Below are 21,260 nucleotides of genomic sequence, written 5' to 3' on the forward strand. Positions count from 1 at the left end.
CTTGAAAGTTATAGTTTCACTATTTAATTTCCTAGTATTATTTATACTAGAAAATCTAAATATAATAATATTTTCAATTATAATTTAATATTTTAAATTTAATCATAGGTTAAATATAATAATATAAAAATAATATTTAGTAAATCATTTTAAAAATAACTTTACATAAACATAATAGTTTATATGGAAATTTCTTTCGTCAAATATAACGGTAAACAATTGTAATATTTCAAATAAACATTGCTAAGAATAAAGCATAAAGAAAGACAATAACAAATCGCTGGTCAGTTTTACCGACGACTCTGGTTCAGGGTCGGCCATTGCACTTTCGTGGTCCGAGTATAACAAAGAGGATGAGCTATAGAAACGACCATTCTCCCCTCCTGCATTAGACTTACAATTTACTATCAAGTAATAGACCATTTTTTATCATAACAATGATTTGATTTTTGCAATAAATTGAAATAGAATTTTATAATCAATATGCTTTTTTAATTTGTAAGAATTGCATCGATTTTTTATTTTTTTTTTAAGTTTCATATAAAAAATAATTTAAAATTTTATTTTGAATATTTATAAGATTTAAAAAATTTTTTAAATTACATTTTGTCTTAAATATATTGTCGAATATTATCTTATAATTTACCATTGGAAGTCAATAAACCCAAGTGTAGAAAAGTATAGAACCTAGACCCTAGGGCAATCGACTTCGACATCCGGTTTGTCTCGGACCAAAGTCAATGCACCTGGCCCTGCTCGTCCAACCGATCCTTAAAGTGCATCTTTCTCTTACGCAAGTGAGACTTCAGCCATTTTGCTCTCTGTCTTTTTTTTTTCTCTTTCCTTCTTTCTATACCTGAGCTTACAGAAGACAAAAAGAATTCCTTCACCATCGGGAATCATATAGCCATAACGGGTCCTATCTTTACCAGTGAGCTTACTATCTACCTTGAAAAAGTCGTGTATACTCGAAAGTCTCTCCTGTGAAGAGTCGTGCACTACTCAGCTTCGTGTGAGTGATTTTAACAGGGAAAGGTACTTCAACCGGTTAAACTGACATTTACTGGTTCTCCCCGTGTAGATGTGGCCTTGGCATCGTGTTTCTTTTGACTTGCTCTGTGTCGAGGTTATCACGATACTCAATTTCACCATGACTCTGTATCAGGATAATGTCTATTATTTAGATTCGTTGATGAAATCTAGACATTTCTGTAAAAATTGTGTTTTTTTCAGTATGAATTTGTGATATCATATTTATATTGGAATAAAACTGGAATGACGTTTTTTGAATTTTATAAAGATTCTAACATTTTCGAAAGAAGTATAATTGCAAGAAAGATAAAGAGCTTCATAAAGAGAAGAAAACATATATCTAAAAGATAGATAAAAAAAAAGAAAAAGAGGATGAGTTTTAGATGATTTTAAAGTCACCACGAATGTGGTATCTCTTCCGAGTTCATGGCCATCTTCTTTCAGGGACTTTAATAGGATCGATGCTCCAATGAGATTCAGGGAAAGGAGGCAAACTGTACTTATGGACTTCGCATTTTTTTTTTTTTGCAAAGTACGATCTACTAGAAATTAATTACTGATGTAATTATAGTCAATATATATAGACGATAATAATTACGTTAAAAAAAAAAACATATTATTATTAAAAACAAAGTATCATATTTAATATTTAATAGTAAAAAATGAAAATGAAAAACATTAATAATAATTATAAATCTATGAATATTATAATTAGTAATTTAGGAATAAATTATTTTTTATTTTTTAATTAAAAAAAAATTCATTGCATCGGCCGGGAATCGAACCCGGGCCGCCCGCGTGGCAGGCGAGCATTCTACCACTGAACCACCGATGCTTCGATGAAAGAATAATTCTGAAAGTAAATGAAAGGAAGAGATCACCTACTTTCACACAATAGATTAGATTAACGTAATGATAATAATATATTATTTTATTTTTTTTTATATAATTTATTTTACTCTAGAAAAGAATAGAAGACATCTTATATTCTAGAATATTTTAGTAAATAATATGTATAAAAAAAAAAAAAAATACTAAAATCCTTGCATCGGCCGGGAATCGAACCCGGGCCGCCCGCGTGGCAGGCGAGCATTCTACCACTGAACCACCGATGCTGTTGGGGGTATGAGTTCCTTATAGGAAATTTGTCTAGTTATTTATGTAGGATCATAACGTCCTATTTTATTTATTTTTATATTTTTTAATTCATAATTTATCTTATTTTTATTCAATTATTATTAATTTATTAATAACGAATTAATTTATTATTAACAACGAATGAAATTATCTCTATTAAAATAAAATATTAATTTTTTCATCTAATTTTATAATTCAATGTATAATATTATTCCACTATATATATATATATATANAGAATTAATTTTCAATTTAATAAGTAAAAATAGATAAAGTAAAATTATAAATAGTTTTTAACAATTATTTATACATAGTATAAATCTTTTTAAATCAATTCATCTAATTCTACTACTGATTTTAATTTTTTTTTTTTTTTCATTCTGCTTCGTTTATTCTGAGTTTTTTTTTTCTTATATGTCTACAATTACCAGACAATTCGGACATAGTTATTTTTCTTTTCTACGAATGCATCGACACGGTGGTCTGTTCCTGCTGAGCGAATGCCATATACACATGCAACCACGATAAAAGAATAAAAGTTTATTAACCTCTTTGTATCGCGCAGGATCGTTAAAAACAGGCTACGCGACGATGCACGAATGCGTCTGTTTTTCGAGAACTTTTTTCTTTCGTCAAACAGTAACCAATGGTCAAGCTATTCGCTAATAAATAAAAATCTTTTCATTTTATTTTTCCCCAGTTGTTTTCTTTTACTTTATGATGAGTTCCTGAAATTCTGATTTTCTTCCACGAAATCGAAATCGCTTGGAATTGGATCTTGGAATATGAAAGTCATTTATCAATTGTTCAACTACGATTGTTTTTCGATTCCTTTGTTTCATTTCTCTTCACTTGAAAATTTAATATCGCCTGACCGAAATTGTCCTATGGATAATTTTCATTCTAATAAAATTATTTTGACATAATCGTCGAACAACGAGAAGGCTCGATTAATTCTTCTTGTAATCCGATACAAAATTCATCGAATTTTCCATTCATGATGCATGTTGCTTTATCACTCGTGTTATCGGCACATTTAAATATTCATGAATTATTTTAAATTATTTAAATCGATTAATCAGAGGGATTAATTTGTTTGTTTCGAGTTGAAATTTAATAATTGTGAAAACAATTATGATGAAACATTGATCATTCAGACGTAATTTATTAGAAATCGAGATATGAACCTCGATCTTCTCAATATCTTTTTGCTTCGTTCCAATTATATTATTATGATTATTTTTCGCGGAGGTGGAGCGTGATTTTGATAGGAAGATTCGATAACTGATTTGATACATGCTGTGGCGTTAGAAAATAATTGAATCGTATGTTGGTAATTCGTGTACACCATGCTACGTGCATGTTCGTGCAAAGAACAAACAAAGCCCTTGTTTCTAAGACTGAAAAAGCGTGAGATTCGAATCGCAGATCGAACGGTAATCCGTTGGCTAATGGAATCAATTAAACACGATCTTCCTGCTTCAGCCCGTTCCAATTTCTGAGCTTCTTGCATCGATGAGAAATATATCCTCTTTTAAATGAGATTGGTGGAATTCCTATCGATGGTTTCGAATTTCGTTTTTTTCTCAGATTGTCGAAAAATAATTAGATGAATGACGATTAATTGTATCGTTTCATTAATCAATATAATTTTAAAGAAATTAGAAAGTATGCAAGTTTGGCGAAAAAAAAGAAAGAAAGAAAGAAAGAAAAACGAAGATCGGGTAAAAAAAATCGCATATTTTGTGCTCCAAAATTCTAAAAATTAAAATAAATATTCAATGGTTCGATGCAATCATGATATATCATGGTTATTTGTTTTTAAATTTTAAATGTTTTGGGATTGGCATATTATTGAGGAGAATGGCCTACATTTCGATTATAATGAACGACTATTTTCGAGTGGGCATCGTTGGTGGACAGGTGGAATTGGAGCTCGAACCAACTCTTCTCTTATAAATAAAACCAATTATTCGATGGCAATTCATCAAGAGGATTCGTTGACAGGGCGGAGTTAATATCGGCGAGATGACGTTCCAAGATTAATATCAGTTCACGTGTTTTCGTCCCGTGAGTACAAACTTCTCGAAATATTATCGAAACAGAGAAAGAAATGCTTTTTCGCTGTTCTCTTTATTTCCCCTTTTTCTCCTATACTCTCTTCTACTCTTTCCATCGTGAATTTGCTGTTTTCTGGAAACATATAGATATTATCGAAGATAAATACCGACAATGCAATGTCTTATATCTGTTTCCGCCATTGATCCATCGTTATTGCGAATTGATTTAAGTTTTGAAATCGTGGAACATCTTTTCTTTCGATTTTTCTACGATCACAATTTTGAAATCATTATATTTAACGTGTTTTCTTTGAAATAATCTTTCACTTCTTGCGAATACTTCAAAGTCTCGCCACATTTAATGAGAATTTAAATCCATTCTTCACGTATGAATTTCATGTGAAAATTCTTCTCAATTTTATCATTTTGTTCAATATCAATTTGTTCAATATTTAAAAATTGTCTAAATAACACGGTTTTGTTCGATCGCGAATCAGAACGAAAGGGAAAAATAAATTCTCAGGGAGAAAAGCGACTAGTAATTTCCCTTCTGAAGGCGTGTAAGCCGCTGTTGGTAACAATTGCCCGGTGTATGCCTATGAATAAATGATTCCCCAACGTTTGAACGCGAAAAGTTTAGATCGATGGTGGTGCAGGTGCGATGATTCTCACGGCATCGAGAGTCCTCTCTTTTTTTCATCGTGACGTCGGGAAAATAGCGAAAAAGTACGTGGCCATGATAATAAACAATCTGCCGTTCCTTCTTCGATCCGCTTTTCCGAGTTTTCACTAGTTGAAACGTTCTATTTCATCGTCTCCTTTCATTTCTTGAGAATTATTTTTCATTTCATTATGCTGTTTCATTGAGAAATTAGAGAAGCTGAAAAGAGGAGTAAACAATACTTTTTTTATTTTACGAAGAATTTTTAAAAATAGATAGGTAGAACGATTGGATTAGAATGTCGAAGAATTAGTTGTAGTGTGAAGTAGAGAGTTACATAGTTAATTGATGAGAGAATCTTTTAAAGATACTCTTTTAAAGAGAATTTAATTGACTATATAGAATTATCCAAATTATATAAACGTAGATATATTTCATACATATGAATGACGTACAACGTTTCCATTAAAAAAGTACGTAGAATAAAAAAACAAGAATCATTGCATGTATAATAATGAGTTCGTAGTTAAAAAAAAAATTTATGTAAAGTAAAAAAAAAAGGTACAAGTTTCTACATTATATTGCAAAATTTATAGAAACGCGAAGGAAGCTTATCTACGCGCATATTAATCTTAGATAGTTTTAAACTGTGTCAAATATGTAAACTTGCACTGCTACTTCGAATTTGGTTCACGTGGATTGACGTCATTCAGCCTGTTACGAAGTAGCGTTTTCGATTAAAAGTGACTGTTCTTAGTTCTAGAGGTTAAAAAGCTATTCCATTTTGCTACTGTTCGCCTACGAGAAACGATCCCATTTCGCAACTGCATTCTGCGTACTTAAGAGCATGCCTACCGATTTCCGGTAAAAACCATCGATTCCTTGTTTACGAGCTCCATGCTCTCTCGATCGCTTAATTACAACGGCGATTTAGATCGACGAAAAACTAAATTGGCCGCTGTTACTCGGGAAACATCCCGAGATCATGAGAGAATTTATAACACGAGATTCGCGTAAAAAAGAAACCTATCTTTAATACCGAACGACCCTGATCTCTTCTTCTTTTTTTTTTATTTTTTGCTCGACTTGTTTACCGACGATTTTGCTCTGAATCGTTGATTGATTTCTCATTCGTTACTGGCCTCTGCTCTTTAAACTCGTTTCAAAAAAAGAAATTAAGAAAAAATTCCAAAAATATCGATACTTCTTTATCCACCCGAGTAAAATTTATTTATTTATTTAAACAAGCGATATTTCTTAAGAATATTCAAATCAATAGTAATTCAAATCAAGAATTATTCGTTCTGAAAATAAAAAAAAAATTCCATTTCTTTCTTCTTAAGAAAAAACCAGAGAAATATATCATATACATCGGATTAGCTTGCGTTCTGCGGAAATCCGCCAAAATGGCGGCCATTTTGAAAGGGCCATCGATCGGCCGCTTAACCTGTTGAAACACACAGAACGGGTTAACTTCGGCTGGATGGCGCCATTGTTTGGTGCACTTTCGCGCATAGAATCGAACGTGGCCTATGCTGGTTCAGAATTCTCGTCTATACAGGAAGATCCGCTCCGACCTACGGCAATAACAATGGTGACGACCGAGGCGTGAATCGGCCACGCTCGACGAGATAACAACGAGGACGACAGGTGCCTTTCCGCCTCGTGGATATCAACCCGTTCTCCTCGTAAATTCGAACAAAACGTCCCTTTATTACGTTGGAACATCATTGATGAACTCCATTATAACGAGGCGAATCGTGATACCGGGATATAAAGGTTTCGTGGATTAGAAAGTGGAGATTAGGTCTGGGTCATTCTCGATCACTTTGGCCTAGGTCGATGTTATCGTCCCTGGGTGAAAAGTGGGCCAAGTGTGGCTTTAACTCGAGATATAAATGGCTCTTCGTTCCCGAGATATCTAGTATTTCCTGGGAAATAACAGGATTCCAAGAGGAATATTACGATGGTCGTGTGCGACATCTGGACTCGAATGTCTTTAATTTTGTCTTTTGTTCGAATTATTTGTGTAAATTATTGAAGTAATCTCACTTTATAAATTTATAAAGTTTCTTCACTTGATTTCTTTGAATCATAAAAATATTTGAAGCAAATTAATATCATTATAATTGTGTCTAGAAAAAATAATAAATTAGAGAATTGATTATTTATTGATTTGTTCCTGAAATATTTTTAAGAATATATTGAATAATAAAAATTGTATATGGAAAAACTATTTAGTTTCAATTCCAATTTATTCCAATTTATTTATCATGAAATATCTTGCGTCATTTTAAAAATTATTAAAAATAAATTACTTTTTGCTTAAGAAAATTTGATATCCTTTTCTGTTACCAAAACATTTGCAAGTAATTTCTCTTCATTTCTCGTTATATTATTATTTTTTTGGCGCCTACGTCAACTTGTAAAGATTGCATCTCGTGAATTCTCGTGAAACAGTCGGGTTTGTTACGCGACACGCCTCCGCGAGGACTCGATCGGTGTGAATTTACAAATTTGCATTATGTTTTTAAGCGACATTACGCTCTGTCTTACGATACAAGGTGGACCAAGGAAAACCGGAATACTCGTACTTAATAAATTTTAAGAGGCTGTTTGACCTGGCCTCCGCAGAAAGATAAAAATATTTTAATTATGGGGTTGTGGATAAGCGGAGGCGTTCGCTTTCCACCGAGTTGTTCCGCGTTGCGTTGTTTCTTGTAATTCCGCTACGAGATATTTACAACGTCCTCGCTTTCCCTCTTGTAACACGGAATTTTATAAATGTTGCTGGAATTTTGAAATAAAATTTGCGAACGAGTTGCGTTAATTTACGCTCATTACGAAATTCGAAGAGGAATTTTTATTTGTACGCGTTGCGTCACGATATACTTTTGAAATGAAAAATTTTAATTCAAAACGTATTCGTGTTCGTAAAATATAAACTAAATTTTACTAAATATTATACAGGATATTTATCGATAAAAAATATTTACTTTAAACATTGTTAAATATTGTTATTCTTCTTTCTCTCTTTCTTTATTGTAATTCAATCATTCAAACGTTTTTATCCTTTCGTCGAATCGATGAGAAAATAGAATATATATTTTTCAGTTTGCTGTACAATTTCAATAATTAATTTGCAAAATCATTTCAAAATACCATATACTATCGTTTCACTATAATGAAACAATTTGAAAGACGGATTCGAATTATGAAGTATTTGTCATTGTTGAATCGTGTGCACGCCATATTGCAATCAAGAATTCTGTTGGCTCTATTAGAACTCGACAGAAGGTCGATCTACCAACATGCATTTTTACTTTATTACATCGATGGCAGGGGGAGGGAGAGGGAGAGGGGACGTATACATTTATTTACCGGCTTAGTTGTTTCGCAAGCGACTCGATCAAGAGAGAAGAGCAGGTGTACACCATGCTTGTAACATTTATTTTCGAGAAAAAGAGGTCATACTCCAGGTGTTTGATCGCCGTTGACGATCGAATAATGGAGGGGAGGAGGGGAGGAAAAAAGAAGAAGAACAAGAAGAAGGAGAAAAGAAGCGAGTTGCAAAAGTATCGCGCGTATTGTCGTATTACGTGCTCGTGAAAAATACAGCGTGTCAGTCTTGGTGACTCATTGCCGACCGTCTAACTCTCAACGGGGTCAGAAGTCTCGAATCGTTGACTTCGGGCCACGGCATCCATTTATTCCGGCGTCTCGTGAATTTGTCTCTGGAATACCAATCTCGACACACTATCATATCTTATCCCGATCTATCGAGAGAATAAAAGAGAAGAATATATTTCCAGTAAACGATGTAAATTGGCATTATTCCCCTGACAATGATCGTTCAATAATAAAATCGATACGATTTAATTCGAGTGAAAATTATAGATATCGATAGTTCGTTTCCATTCGCTGATAATAGATATATAATATCGAATTTCATAATTGACTGCGTTCCATTATTTTGAAATAATAAATGGTGCATTTCAATATTCCACCCATTAAAATTTTACAGTTCGTTAAAGAATATATTCTCCATATCCTCGACGAAGGCAATTTCTTCAATCTCTCAGTTCATCGTCTAAATAATTCCTCTCCTCCCCCTTTTTTCGAGCCTTTCGGATTGCCAAAAACGATCGAATCTCGAACGCTCCAAGATTCTCAGCAGCAATAAACGTGTGCACAGGTAATGATCGTTTGCAAAATGCGAAAGGCATGCCGAACAGATGGTGGTTGGTTTCTTCTTCACAAAGGCGGACAGACCGACGCTGTGCGAACGAGACGAAAAAGCGACGCACGTCCACGACCTCGGCCCCCGTATTCCCGCTCGAGTTCGCCACTTCTCTCTCTTATTCCTCCCTTCTTCACCCTCCCCTCGAAGTAAGACCATTCGCGTGGAGATTGATATTGACACGGGACACTGGAATCTCATACATTCGGCCGATGAACCGAAACTCGAACGTGGAAAAATAGAAAGATCGACCTCTCTTTTTTAGAAGGAGGGAAAATTTCCGTGGGAGGAAGGAAGAAAGGGATAGGACGATACCTCGCGAGAAATTCTGTCGTCCGTTGGAACGGATAATCGAACGAGCGTGTTCCCTGCCTCCTCGGACAAACAGAAGGGACACGATACTTTCCGTTCGAAGACCGATGCAACTGGTTTCCTCCAATCCTCGTGAAACGGGAGTACCGTATATTTACATAGGATCGTCGAGTGTGCTCGGTTTCCAATTTTCAACCGTGGTCGCGTACCCTTCCGTCCCCCTCCTCCCTCTACAACTGTTCATTGTTTCCTTTATATGGAGATGCCACGAAATAGGATTCGATCGAGATGGCTTTCGTTCGTGGTATCATTTTTTACTTTCGATTTTGACGCCATATGCGTTTAATTTGAAATAAAGGGTGAGTGAAGATAGGTTGAAATTTAGCGGAATTTCAAAGTTCTTTTCGAATACTTATTCATTTATGCAAATTTCAAACAAGTACAATGCGTGTAAGAGGATATAAGCTATTCAAAGTATAGGTATATTTGGGAAATAAAGAAAATTTCTATTTTTCTTTTGCTCAAGTTAGTTAATCAGTAATATTCTTATACAAGTATCGTTTGTATAAATCATTCCTTACTCGAGCTTCAAATTTTCGTAACTATCAAACTTTTTGAAAGATTTCGAGCCAACTTCGTTCCAATTTAATAAACGATTAAAAGTTGGATAATAAATCGTACGTTTAAAACTTGCATTCCTCATTCCTCGTGAACTGGTTCGTTAATGTGAGATAATCGAGGGATGTCGAAGCTGGTCCAAGGACACTTTAAGCAACTCTAGGTACTAAGGTGATTTACCATTTCGGGAAATCGCTGCATCGATTCATAAGTAATTCCTTGTGCCACGTAAACGGGGAATAACGAATACAGAAGTGAGAAGTTTCAAGGATTTTCCTGAATCACTCCGTTTCCGTAAGAAGCGTTTCCTTGGAATTACCAAGTGTGCTTAGGAACCCATCGTATCGAGTCATGGAAACTTCTTTAATCGTAAAAATTCATGTGTCGCTGCTTTGACCTATATGCGAAGGAAAATCCAGTTTTTCTTTAATCGTAGTTACCTTTGATCTGTAAAAAAGTAAATTTTTCACGTTACATCAAGATCCAGTAAATTTAATATTTTAAAGTAAGAGATTAAAAATTAAAAAAATATATAAAAAAATGTTTCGATTCAAATTGAAACAAGATCACTTCGTATTTAGGAATGACGAATTCGATATTTCGATTTCAAGCTTGGTATTATTCTTCGAAATCCAAGAAGCGTCAAATTTTCTGAAGAAACGATTATGTAAGATCTCTGAAAAGCCCACCATCCATGCCACCCATATCATCATCGACCTACGAGAACGTAGGTTTCCGTGAGTCATGACTTACACGAATCGCGTGATATTTTTAGAGGGTTGTCGTTGTCACGTTAAGACTTTCATCATTTTATTTATTTCGCTATAATTATCATATTCCACGGTAATAAAACCGTGCTAAATTTTTTTTTTTAAATCTTCCTTACCATATATGGAAAGTTATAAATTTATTTGAACATCACAAAAGGAAAGTAGAAACTTAAAAAGAGATTGCTTAGAAAACGCTGGAATATTTTGCATATATTTTGCAATTTAATCGAACTGTATATGACGGCTCGTAAATTTTCGTAATTTAAACGTTAAAAAAAGAGGTCGAAATTCGTCGAAAAAAAAAATAAAAGAAAAAAAACTTAGAAAACGCTGGAATGAAATATATATGTATAGATGGCGAGGAACGTTCAAAGATGTCTCTTCCGGTTTACGAGCATCTTTACGGAGTCTCACGGTTCGCAGTCACGGTGATTTGGATTTCTCGTGAGTCACCCGGCTTGCTTCGTTTTCCACCAGACTCCGCGCTTCGCTTCCTGTTTCTACATTTACATTTTACGGCTTACTCGCGAGCACGCGACTCTGGAGGAAAAGAGCATTCACGTTTTTCACGAGCGAGCGAAACGTGAGCCAACGGTGTTTCTCGAAACGACCAGGAAAACTTCTATTCGTTTCATCTTTGCATATTCAGAATATGAACATCGATTCAAATTCCCCCTCGAGATGGGATTTTTAGTCCAGTTAAATCCTAAATTTCGATATTTTTCGATTTAATAATTCGACAAGTCAGCAGAATTGATTTGAAAGAACTGTTTGTCAAAATTCAATTATTTCACTTATTATTTTTAAAACAAGATATATACAAGAAATGTTAAATTAATCGTATGCACTGAATTCTTTATCATTGTATCTTAACAATTCGTTATTTCTGACATAATGTGTTATATATCATTGTTTCTTTAAAATTAACACGAAAGCTATGATTAAAGATGTATATAAAGATTAGATCCAAAATGGCGGATCGTTGGACGCAGCGAGATGTAACGAGGAAAGAGGAAGAGCGATTATTTGACGAACTTATTGAAGGATGAAGAATCGAGAATTACTTAACAAAATATCGGTGAAAACGGAGAATTTTAAATTGTGTGCATAAATATTGTATACGGTTGCACGGTGTTTCCTTTCGAAGCGGTTAAAAGTGGCGATAAAATTTTTTTGTTCATATTTTACGAACCGTTGAAGCTGATGCAAGAGAGGAATGGTTCTCTTGAACGAGGGAAAAACTTCTCTACTAACTTCTCTTTTAAATCGAAAAGCATATCAATTTCTGCATAACTTTTCAGCTTAACAACGTGTAAATACTTCTTCTTGCTTTCCAAATGCATTCTCCTCGAGAAAAACGATAAAACAAGTTTCTTGATGATAAACTGTTGCAAAGATAAAATATCTACGCCATGCTTCGCAATCAATTTACTCTTCTCTTGTTTCCTTCTTGTTCTTAAATTCTTCTATCGTATAAAATATCATCCAAAAGGATGATATTAAAAATCGTGTTTAATTATTGGATATTGAATTGACTTTTGTGAATGGCGTTTCAACCAATCTTCGGATTTCCTTCGCCATCCGCTCTTTCTTGGCTCCTGACTCTGCCCGTTATCCTTGTTTCTCCATCTTGACGTATCAGCGTAATTTGACAAGGGAAGGGCGGTGTACGTGGCCAAATATGAAAGCGGCCACGAGGTGGAAGAAGGTGGAGGGATGAGAGAGGAAATGGCCCATTCGACAGAACTCAAAAGGAATTCGATTGTGTCCGAACAATGCGTTCCATTCCGTTGGAACGGTTGCTATCTGGATACGCGTGAAACCGAGAAACTCTGCCTCCATTGTTCTCCAACTCTGATGGTGACAAATAACGCGAGGCTAAAAAAGTTTCTTCTTCTTTTTCTTCTTCTCAACTCTCTCTTTCTTTCTCTCTCCGTTTTCGAAAATTCAGCTGCGATCGAAAGTAATCGAGTTTCCTAGCGAGCAGAATTTAACCGCACGTGGATTTTGTACTCGAGAGAGAGAGAGAGAAAGTTTCTTTTTTTTATGAGTTCCGTGATCATTGAACGGCAAATAGAAATGGAAAGTTGTGGTGTTAAACGAAGTATCGACGGAGGGTTGCCACGGGAGGAATTAACGAACGTCTTCTTCTTCATCGATCATCTTTCGACGTTTCTCGTTTTCGAATGCGATATTTCTGCATGAGGATACTTTCATTCGCGCCAAATATCAAGTTATTGATGTGATATTAATTTTATGGGATCGAGAAAACAGGGAATTTCATTTGTATATTTTAAAATCTTTAAATAGAAATATACGTATTAGAATAAAAAATAACTTTGATTTAACTATAAAAGTGTGTATTTTCTTGGACGCGTTATCGCATCTTTGTCGATTTGTTCCGACGAATTCTCGGTAAATTTGACCGAGCTTTGACAGAAGGAAACGAACCGGATCTTCCTCAATCGGATCGAAGCTCGTTGAACGATCTCTCCTCGTTTTCTTGCTCCTCGTTTTTTCGATCCAAAACTCGAAATTCATCGCTCGATTCCTTTGCGATTCAACGTTTCTCTTTTTTGACGTTCGATCAATTTTTGCAAATTCATGCAAAATAAATAAAAAAACCGTGATATAAGAGAAACGAATCTTTCCGATCATATTGACTGTTTACGATTTAATTTATGAAATATCATCTGTTTGATGATACAATTGAAGAGTCCATATCGAAAATAATGATTAATCGTTAATTTTCATCTTTTTTTTCAGACAAATAGAAGGGTATTTTAAAATCTTTCTTCAATTATAATTTCTTTAAAAAAATCATCATACGCGATTGCAGCAAATGTAATTGTGAAAGAATTACGAATTTATTTTTACGAAGCAACTGAAATTGAATTATGAAATCGTTGTTTTAGCTTTATGACGTTAGATAAAAAGGATCCTTTTTATTACGATCCCTTCAATTATTCATTTACTTTAATTCTGCACGTATTGTTCTCATAAATAGAAATTCACTTACTACCACTTATACTTCCTACTTGTCCATTCCATCTTTTTAATTCGAGTTGGAACAATTTTTTATTTATCCAATTCCAATTATTATTTCAGAATCCCTTCCTTTCTCGATTTAATCATTTTTCGACAAATTTTCAAACATATGCTATACTTTCAAGAGGAGTATATGTGATACCATGTGCATAAATTTAATTTTAATAGTAAAATTGTTAATTAAGTCTAATAAGCAGGGGGATAGCAGGCCAGGCTAAATATACCATGTACGTATAGATCGTGGACCGCCATGAGGCCTTTATGGCTCGCGAAGTTAATAAGGTCGTGCAATATCAGAGGCAAGACCTAACAATCTCGTGATACTGCCCTCTGCGGATGTAGTGTTGCTCTGAATCCAACAAAATATGCATAAAATTGTCATCTTCGAATCGAAATTCGAAAAATTTTAATAAGAATTTGTTAAAATTTTATTTCGAATGAAATATTTATAGAATAATTTTTTTTTTTTAATAACTATCGTTTTCAAAAGCGATATAGAAATTTGAGAATTTAGGAAGAGTTTAGAATATTGAGATGTTTTAATTTAATTATATAACTCTTCAATGAAGGTATAATAATTTGTATGTCAGATTTAATTAATGTTTAATTTTCTTCCTTTTTGTTTTAAAATATATAGTTTTCAGAATTGTCAGAACTTCCGTCTGAATTTCGCACGAATTTATCCTTCAGTTAGGCAATCGCGAAAATGTTTTCGCGGAAGTATCCAACTGAAATCCAGCGAAGAATATGCAAAGTGATAACAATCCACTCAGCTTTTAATAATAGTGATACTTGAATTCGAGATTTATTTCGCTCGAGAGAAAATCCTCTTCCTTGACATCGAAGTAATTTCAAACTAAATTCACTGATCACGACTCGAATCTACGAGGTGTGAACAAAATTATTTTTATTGGAATATTTTTTTCAAATTCAACTATTGATTGAAATTTTACAGTCATTTATGATCGATGAATTGAAATAATTCTAGAATATAATCGTGATTCGACATAAAAATACAAATTATCATCAAAAAGTAAAAAAAGATTTTCCATCCACGTTTGCCACAATCTTCCAATATCTCCAAAGCAAAATTATTCACCCTTACACCATTCATCTTCGCGCCATCTTCCAAGCATTCTTTCTCCTCCTATCTCTTTCTCTTTCATTCTCTCTCTCGTCATTCTGCCATTCTCGAGTATCCGAAATCGTCTTCAAATAATTAGAGAGAGAGAAAGTGGAGGGAGTGGGGGAGGAAGAGCGAGAGCCGGGCAAAAAGTCGTAAGGAACGGGACAAAGAGTCGAAGAGGGTGGTTCGGTGGCGCGAGGTATGGAGGACGTTGGAAACGCGGTTGGGTCGGTAAAAGGGAAAAAGTGGGGGTGGCGGCGCGCGGGAGGGTGAAAAGCACAGGCCGCTTACTCGTATTGAGATGTATCCCTGTATCTGTATCCCTATAGAGGAGGCCCCCGCGTCGCCATGGCGACCGTATCGATCCCTCCACGGCCGCAGAGATATGTACGAAACGATTCACAGTTAGCGAATTCTATCCCAGGGGCGTTAATGCGAGTAGGCTGCCGCGAACGACACCATCGTGTGCCGTTTGTTCATTCGATCAAACCGAGCACCCATGATGGTTGCCTCCCTTGCGTGTCGAATACTCAAGGTGCAACGTATTTGCCGTATTGGGATAAGTTGGTCCTTGTTGCCTTTGGGCTTCGTCTTTGTTCGCCAGCGACACGGTCGGGGAGATGAGATAGCCGGGTGTTTGTTATTTGCCATTGGTGCTCTCCCTGTCCACATGAAAATTTGAGAAATTTAGAGACATTATTTATTCTTCCATCGCTATTGATAATTATTGTGAATAATTACCAATAACCGTTTGATGGAAATTATTCTTATATTTGTTATTACAGGAATTAAAAATTGATCTTATGATTGTTGTAGAAAAAATAATTCAAGTAATCAATATATAAATTTTATCTTTATGTATTTTCTTTTCGATATCAAATGGAAATTGTGATTTTACAGTATCTTTTGTAAGATGCAGTAGAAAAAAATATGTATTTATATATACAATTTTTTTTTAATGAAGTTTTCCTAAAAATATCGTTACGATTATAAGAAGATTTTACGATTAAATATCGAAAAAGTTATTTAACGGGTTATTTCGCGTTTTAATTTTGGGAATAGCGAATGAATAGAACGAGCAACGTACCAAAGAACGAGAACGGATTGATTCTCATGGGAGTTCGGGGGGAGGGGGTTGGTTTTCCCAATGGGCTTTTGCTCGAGCGCCGACCATAGAAAGTTGGAGGAGGGTGAAAACGGAGGTGAAGTCAAATGCACCGGCATTTTGACGTTTCGCCTCTTCTTTTTTCCTCGATGCAAGAACAACCTCGTAATTATACAAATGGACTGGCGAATTAATTTTCCCGATTAATCGTCTTTACGTAGATAGAATACTTTATCGTTCGATTATGGGCGAGCCATTAACTAAATTGTTTCCAGCTTAGAATACCTTCCTATCTGAAATCTCCAACTTTCATGTAAAGTTTCCAACTATCTGTGAAATATTACTTTGTTATTTAATTTTAAACGAAAGAATTTTCATGATAACGAAAATGTTTTTTCGTTTAAACAATTTTAAGATTTAAAAATGGAACAAATGATTATTTATTCGATCCTTTTAGAATAACGAAAATAGTTAGTTAATAAGAAACTATTTTTAAGCTCTTTCGTTTACCAATTTTCTCAAAGTTTAGCTTTTATCGATGTTATTTCTTTTGCATTCGTTCGACTCGAAAGGAGAGGAAACTTCCGGTTTTCCTCGGTGGTTCGACGGTTTTCGAAAGTTAAACTAATGGTGTGCTCGTGCAATCTCTTCTCTTTTAACGGCTCACCCCTTTTCCATCCCTTTTCTTTCGCGGTTTGCTCCTATTTCGAAAGGAACGGATGCCGAGACGCTGTTTTCTAAAACTTTCTCCCTCCATCATTTTCCTAACCACTCGCCTTCTCATTGATTAATATTTATTAATTATTTGCCATTATTTCGTCACATAGTTGAATATATTCATGCATATCATCAATTTCACGAAAAGTTATCGTAATTTTTTTAAAAATTAATCAATTATTCGTTCAATATAACTTAAATATTTAAAAATGAGATTAAAATAACGAGACGAAGATGAAAAGTGAAATGATTCTCGATAAAAATATTTTTGTATGCATACTTTTACGTGTAATAATTGGAAGAAATCTGATACACCTTATTTTGAATATTTTTACATACTAAATGCATTAATTAACTTTCTTGCATCTATGATCCTTATAAATACATGAATTATTCGCACACCATCGATCCCCAACTTGCCCCCTTTTAAAATTAAAATACTTATCCAACGATTAACCCACTTTCCATCATCGAGCCTTTTTTAACTTAACCACAAAATTGCACAGAAATCTGACCGTGATTGTTTAACCGTTCCATAATAACCGACATAAAGTGTATAATTGTAAGCTAGAGCGATGGTTTGGTTCAACGGTTCGAATTATAGTCTTTCCAGGCTCATTTCCCTGGCATCACCGCGACAAATCTAGTTCATAGTTCGTTTCATGCTCGACAACACACGATCGAGCCCTTGGTTGCGAAGGGCATGCAACCTCTACAACAGTGTCTCTCAACACTCATCCCCTTTTTCCCTATTACGTAAAAATTTATTTTTAACAGGATAAAGATTAAAATTAAAATATAATATTTTATTTTTAATGCCTGTACGGGAATATTACTTAATCAACTATCAAAAGTTTGTCGTGGAAAATATGAAATATCGAATTTCTAATATTTTTTCAATGATAGATCGTATAATATGTAATTTATTATATTTTTACATAAATGACGATTATCGAAATTTTAAGTGAAACATCAATATCGAATCTTCCATATTTTTCTCAGTGATAAACCACAATTTATTTTACTGTAAATTCAACTGTACAGCTTAAACTAGCAACTGTACATATTAAACTAAAGCGTTGAAAAATCTTATAGTTGTAAAAATACGTTTCGTGTAAATAATCGAGTGATGATCGAATAAAGAAAATTGTAGCAACCCCCTTAAAAAAAATATTTCGTTTCGTTCTCAACCCACGGGTTGGGAAACACTGGTCTATAAAATAGACGTTCGTTCACGAGGGTTATATTTATACCGCTTGGAAAACATAAGCGTTCTTATACACGCGAGCTGTGCCCCGTTCGAGATATTTCTCTTACGTTCACTCTTCGTCTTTGGGAAAGGGGGTAAGGTGTACGGCTTCGTAAAATTAAGATCCATCTCGTGGATAAGCTGTTGATCGATCACGTAGATCGTTTTGAAGAAAGATGTGTATGTGTATCGGAATGATCGTTTAGAAAATTATATAACGGTGTTGGAAATATGCAACAATTTGTGTTAATTGTGTATTCACGAGGCTGTATTAATTTCCACGATGTAAGGGGAGTTTTAAATTAAAGGGGATTAGCTAGAAATATAGCAAGGTGGAATAAAAAAATTAAAATGGTTTTCGAATTTACAAACGCGAGTGAATTTTATTCCAATATAATATTCAACCTCGATATATTGCGTGTAACGTATAAAACGATGATATTAATAAATTTATAAATTCTCCCATATTATATAACGAATTATAAAAAAGAAAAGTCGTATTATACGTAATATATTAGAAAGTTTAAATTTCATCATCTCGGATCATTAAAAATGGAAAGAAGATGTAAGAATAATATTGTTGGAAGTCTGGAAGAAAAATTATATCATTCTCTGTCAAAGGAAAGCTTAAATGCCACTCAATTCTTACGAACAGTGGAATCACTACAAATGCACCCTCTATTTCCTTTCTCTGAAACGTTTTCTCCCAAGGAATCGATTCGTAAATAAGGGTCAAGGAACAAAGGAGGAGCCGTGGCGTTTGTTTCGTCTACGGCCATAATCGAGCGTTTCGCACCTGGGGCATCGAAGCGGCCTTGGAGTTTCTACACCAGCTGAGCGCGATCAGCTGTCGCGCCTATAAGCTCTTATAATATCGTTCCATTGATTCTTACCGGCTAACGGATCTCTTATCACGATCTCTACTACTTACCTATTTATAAATTATTCGTTTAGATAAGCACATAAATTTTTCAAAATGGACAAAAAGAAATGATGAGATGAGAAATCAAGCTTTTTCCAACGGCAAATTTTGTTAAATTTATGGATACGTTTTTTTATAGGCAAGAGGGTTAGAGAATTGTTACTGATAATGTCAAAATTTATTGTTATCAATTATTCAGAAAAAGAATAGATGTGCTCGTATAATTTGCACGATCCTTGTTGCAGCAAGTCAATAAAACTGTTGGAAAATCAAAAGAAAAATTCGTTAATAAGAAATACGATAATTTCGTTCAACTTTTTTTAGTTACTAGAATTCTTTTTGTGGCCTTATATTTAATCTGCCGCAATTTTTTGCAATCTTGTTTTTATTATATTCATTTTCTGATGCCTTTTATTCTCTTTTCGTTTCTATACGTATAACTTGCTTTCTTCGGAACCCATACTATATTTCTTATTTTATTGCTGTACTTTTTTTTTCTTTTGTATCTTGCTCTCGTATCATTGAAAGGTTTCTTTCTTGGAACTTTTACTCTATTATTGCAACTTCTTTCCCGAAAAATTTCTGCAATACTTTTCTTCGAAACTTGTCTTGCTTTTTTTCTTTTCTTTTTTTTTTCCATTGCAATTTTCTTTTTCAGAAATTTCAATGCTGCTTTTCTTATTGCAGCAACTTCTTGTTCTCGAAACTATCCTTCAACGTTACACTTCTATTTCTTGATATTTTCTCGCTAATAAAATGCAGATTCTTATGCAAGATTAAATTTTTATGAACATGACTAAAGAACTGGAGTTTAAATAGAAACTTGCATTATTCCTCGAATACCATAATGCATACTCGTAAAAATACTTTGAATATTTTTGCATGTCGTGCATTCTCGAGATACATTTCATACATTCGCAATTTTTGCATAAATATCCGTTTATTTAATTATTATTACCATAAAAAAAAAGAAAAAATTCCTCTTCAAATTTCTCATATATATCAATGTTTTCTTGAATACTATAAAAAAAAAAACACTTTGTTTCCCATTTCTCATTCCTATCCCTCGTATCTCCCCATCTTTAAAGCGATCTCTCTAGCCGTTCTTCTTACTGGCCACTGGTCTTTTCTCGGTAAACCGAGTTCCACTCTGTTCCATCTGTTATTCAGATACAGATAAAGGAGGATCCTAGAAGCATCCTGTAGCAAGGGAGATAATGATCTTGTCTGATGCGACCACAGGGCCTGGCCTGCCTACTCTCTCGCATGGTCAAAATACGGATAGTCTCTCTCCAGCCATACTTATACCGTGTACACGTAGTACGAGGATTATGAACCACTTCCTGCTCCGTTTTAACCACTTAATGCACCCGTGACGTTATATGGTCACGCTTCATCGTTAGATTTCTGCACGCCTGTAACAATCGAGTATATAGTTGTAGTTGATACGCTTGATCCATCGATCATTTATCGTAAAGAGATGCAAAGAGATGTAATGAGATTGATTTTAAATTTTTGAAATGCGATTTATAAAATTAAAATTTCATAACTTTTTGAGAGATAGAACATTATGAATCAATTTTATAATTGTATAAATTAATAAGTATATATAACATTTATCCTTCATCTCTATTTATTTCATTGCAAAAAAGTACTTTATTCTGTTTTTTGTCTGCATTTAAGCATTTTCCAAAACAATTGTCTTCTACGCAAGTATGAATTCATTTTATGTAGAATCGATGATATTCATCATAAGGATTTTGTTTTACTTTATTTTGAAAAGAGGTAAGATAAATTAAACGCATTATCACATCTCTCGAGTGTTGCTCTCCCAAGTTTTTATCGCTTCCTCCGCACCTGGAAGTATCACAGTCCCTTTCTTACGATTTTCTTTTTTCAACTTTTCCCCGGGCAGTTAAATGGCACAATGCAACGGAAGAAAAACGAGCTGATAAGTCGAAGGAAACGATCCACCGAGATTACATCGGTCAGCCCTCCGACAACTGCGGTTGCGGCTTTAACCGAATCGTCGCAAGGTCGTTCATCTCTATTCGCGAAAATACTTGGTCTCAGCTTGTGCAAGAGACCATTGTCCAGGGATCTTTGTCGTGAACAAACTCGAAACAACATTCTACTCTGCCATTCCACTCTCGTGTATTAATTTCGATTTTTAATCTATTGACGCGTGATAAATATTTCTGATCCTCCGAGAGGGGGGCGATATTGTAACTCGTGTGTTATTTTTTTTTTTTTTTTTTTTTTT

The 21,260-nt window shown here is 34.3% G+C and overlaps 1 protein-coding gene and 2 non-coding genes across 4 annotated transcripts in view; 1 reads left to right on the forward strand and 2 right to left on the reverse strand.

The window, feature by feature from the left end:
• The window catches only part of LOC102672753 (zinc finger SWIM domain-containing protein 8), a 73,243-nt gene that overhangs the window by 13,365 nt on the left and 38,618 nt on the right, over positions 1 to 21,260 (forward strand). The gene's annotated exons all lie outside the window — the stretch shown is intronic.
• On the reverse strand, positions 1,797 to 1,867 carry Trnag-gcc. The gene has a single exon. It is a non-coding gene; the product is annotated as a tRNA-Gly (tRNA).
• Positions 2,077 to 2,147, reverse strand: Trnag-gcc. The gene has a single exon. It is a non-coding gene; the product is annotated as a tRNA-Gly (tRNA).

Source organism: Apis dorsata, unplaced genomic scaffold, assembly GCF_000469605.1.
Source record: "Apis dorsata unplaced genomic scaffold, Apis dorsata 1.3 scaffold_247, whole genome shotgun sequence".
Lineage (NCBI taxonomy): Eukaryota > Metazoa > Arthropoda > Insecta > Hymenoptera > Apidae > Apis > Apis dorsata.